General features: G+C 35.1%; 1 long non-coding RNA gene across 1 annotated transcript; it reads left to right on the forward strand.

Moving 5' to 3' along the window:
- Positions 1–389: 389 nt before the first annotated feature.
- LOC122276453 lies at positions 390–3466 on the forward strand. The gene is made up of 3 exons (XR_006228854.1): positions 390–649; positions 744–988; positions 3124–3466. It is a non-coding gene; the product is annotated as an uncharacterized LOC122276453 (long non-coding RNA).
- The last annotated feature ends 386 nt before the right edge of the window (positions 3467–3852 follow it).

Here is a 3852-nt window from a genome sequence, read left to right on the forward strand (position 1 = left end):
AATATTTCTTTATTATTATTTATATTATTTTATTACTATATCTTTAACTATTTTTGATAAAATATATATAAAAATTAATTTAGGGATAAGAATAGAATGGTTATTTTGTTAAAAAGTTAAGTTGATTTTTTAAATTTTAGATATTTTAAAAATATAGAAAACCAGATAAGAATGCTCTAATTTTTCAAAAAGCTAAAGGCTTATTTTTTCCACAAATCATCTTAACTCAACTCATTTCAATATAAAATAAAATAAATAATTTTTCTTTTTTAAATCTCAAAATAAATATAATATAAAAAATTATATTATAACTTACATATTAATCTCAATCCATCTCTTGTCACGTATGAAAACAAACGAGGCTAATTTTCCTCGCTCCCACACTTCTCTCTTCCCCTAACCCACGCCGTCTCATTCCCTCCCCGATCTCTACCTCTCTCACCCTTGCCTGCGCCCAACCGCCAACCACCACGAGCCACCGTGAACAGAATCGTTGCACGTCGCCGACCAACCAACTCCCTCCTCTCCCTCGGCCCCTCACTCCCTCGACGTTGCCTATCTTCTTCTCTTCTCGATTTCTACCCCTGACAGCCCTTGTCGCCACCAGCAACCAAACAGGCCGCCATCATTCAATCTCCGTGAGCCATCGGTAAGTCCTCTCCTCCGCCTCTTTTTCGCACTGTCACTCTCTCTCTCTCTCTCTTCGACTTCTCCCTCTCCTTCACGTTCTCCTCTACTCGCAGCACCTCTAGTTGCACAAAAAGTGCTGACCACCACACAGGGTGGCTCCTCCGTGTTCAACCAAGACAGCAAAGGCAAAGCCACAGATTTATCATTATTTCCTCCACGCCATTGCAGTCACAAAGAGCCTCCATGACCCAGACATTCCCTCCATCTAGCACGGTAGCAGCTGCTTTTCTTGTCTCAAGCCTACGGGCAGCTTCACCATCAACAACCACCCGAGACATTCTCAGCCCCTAGATTTTTTGTATTACCCCTATTTCTCTATCTCTTAGATTAATAAGCACACTTTATTAAATTGTATTGAGCCATGAATGAAGCTTATAAATCTTTATGATTGTGTTTGGTGTTGGTGCATAAACGATATGAGCAGATTTATATATTAAATGTGTTGGTTTCAATGAACTAAGAAAAGTGATCTAAAGGTTGGGATATTGTGGAGCCATATGATTGTGTTGGTTTAGTGTATGTTGAGTTAAGTGATAAAGGGGTATGGTACAGATGTATGCTCGGTTGGGATTGTGGAGGTTGGGAAATTGTAAAGCATGATTATAGTATCGATTGAGATTTGTGAAGGTACGTGATTATTTGGCTTTGTGTACATTGAGTTTAAATGGATGATGAATTGAATATGTGTGTTCTATTTATTGTTAATTGGCATATTGATTGAATATAATGATTGTGGGGGTTGGGATTGAAATGGAGTTGTAAGTGAAGCATAGAGATTGTGAAGTATGGGGTTGTGTTGATTGTTCTATGTGGAGTTTAGTTGGACTTTGTATTGAGTATGTGTCTTGTATGTATTGCCAAGAGACTTATAAATTGAGTAAAGTATTTGTAAGTGTTGGATGGACAGATTTTATGCATTTTGAAAGTAATATGAGGTTTATATGATTATAATTTGTGTAATGGGTTTAGTTTATGGGCGCATATTTATTTAGTTGAAGAGTTGGTAAGATTTTATTTAAATGCAATGGTTTATGAATTTGAATGTACATGAGGACCATGAAGTCCAAGAATTGGACAGATTTGATTGTGTTGGGTGTGCTATGCATGAAGAATGGATTGTTTGATGGATTGAGGTTGGGCTCAAGTGATAAATGAATAGCATGTATATTGGTCTTTGTGGTATTCATTGGACAGATTTTTGTATAAATATGTCGGTTACGATAAATTATTTGGAAGTGATGTATGGATTGAGAATTTGTTATGGAGTATGCGTGTTTGTGTGAAAGAAGCTTATTAGTCTTTGTGAATTGTAATTGTGTTGCATTGATGTATATGCGCAATAAGTATGTTAGTATCTTTTATGAATTTAAATTGTGTATATGGAAGATTGGAGTGGAATGATACGAATCGGTACTAAATAATGAAGTGATGCTGGTTGGGATTTACTTATAGGCTTGTGAGTAATGGTCGGAGATTAAAGTGAAGCATAGAAGCTCACTTTATTGGTTAGAAATGATGTTAGGCCTTTACGTTCATTGTCTAGGCTTGGGGTTTAAGAAAATGGTTTTGCTTCAAGAATTGAACGATGATGTGTTAAATGAAATGGATATTATGAATACCTAGAAGGGTAAGTTTGTACAATTAGAGATGTCATGAAGAAGCATGCGGGGAAATAATTGAAGGAGATTAATTGGACAACGACTAGTCTAAGTGGAGAAAGTTTAAATAAGGAACCAATTGGAGGTTAAGGCCATGTGGAAGAGAATGCACTAAGAGTTAGTAGTTTTATTATGCTAGCTCTAAGCTAAGTTTAAGTTTGTTTTATTATGCTATTTCTAAGCTAAGTTTAAGTTTCTTATGTAAATGAAAAGGGAATATAGGTATGCATGTAGCTATGTATCTCAGAGCTATTAGATACTGTTAGTATCAGTAATATTACTATAGTTAATCCAGAAATGTTTTGAAGAAAATTAGGTATTAAGCAGTTTATTTTCTTTTTCCTAGGAAAATAAAGGTTTAAATGTTAAAGAACTATGTGCGATCAGTTCTAGCTGGGTTCTCTGCTTCCATAGTTACCAGTGGGTGAGTTCCTTGATTTTTTGTGCCATGTTTCTGTCTATGGCATGTGTGTACTACAAACCATAAATATGCATAATGTTTTATTTTAGTATTGTGTTAGCTTGATTGTTGATTTTCCCTTATGTGAATCACAGTCTGGGGATGGAATTCATATCTAATCCATTCATATAACATTTTTTAATCATTACTTTCATCAATTTGATTTTCTTATAACCAAAGCCTGACTCCTTCCCCTTCACTCCCCCCTTTTCTTAATTTTCTTATCTCGTAATATCATTGTCAATATTAATTAAGTCTTCAAAACTCCTCTATTGACTTTATTCTTGTGTTTTCCTTCTCTCGATTTGCCTGCAGGTATTTCTCAAGTTGAGATATGAGATCACCAAGGTTGAACAGATCTTTGTGGTGGGGAACTCTGGCAAACATTTTGAGATAATTCTAGTTAAGTGTCTTGGATTACTTGTTTAATTCCAGCATGTTTATAGATGATTTTAGGAAACCACACATATACACACAAGTGCACATGTTCCACTTGATCATATCTGGAATAGATCAAAGGTGTTGGATGTATGCCCTTGAAGCATTATGGGCTCTGGCACTAGTGGAGCATGCTAAAAGGTGTGGTCTTACTCATGATAAATTTTGTGGTTTGGGATTGTATTTGGATTAATGAGAGAGCTGTACATGTGTTCTCGTATTTTACAATTTTTTTTTAAAATTTTTAAAGGACATTTTGCAGTGATATCCTTCTGTCGCAAATATCTATTTCCCACAATACATATTGACGGTAATAATCTTTTCCCACATAAATCAATCGCCGTAAATAATATTTCCTGTGAGAAATATTGCCGCAATGAGCAATTATTTTCAAAATTTTAAAAAAATCTCTTCAACAACAATTTTTGGGAAACTTTTACAACGGCTGTGTCGTGACACATAAAATTCTTTGGAAATATTTATTTGCGGCGATTTTTAAACATTTTCCGGCTATTTTATGTCAGGACAAAAGCCCCCTTTTCTTGTACGTAAGATTTATCTACAAGAATATGGTTAAAGCTCACATAAGAAATCAAATTTATCAAC

The sequence above is a fragment of the Carya illinoinensis genome, chromosome 9 (genome assembly GCF_018687715.1).
Source record: "Carya illinoinensis cultivar Pawnee chromosome 9, C.illinoinensisPawnee_v1, whole genome shotgun sequence".
Classification (NCBI taxonomy): domain Eukaryota; kingdom Viridiplantae; phylum Streptophyta; class Magnoliopsida; order Fagales; family Juglandaceae; genus Carya; species Carya illinoinensis.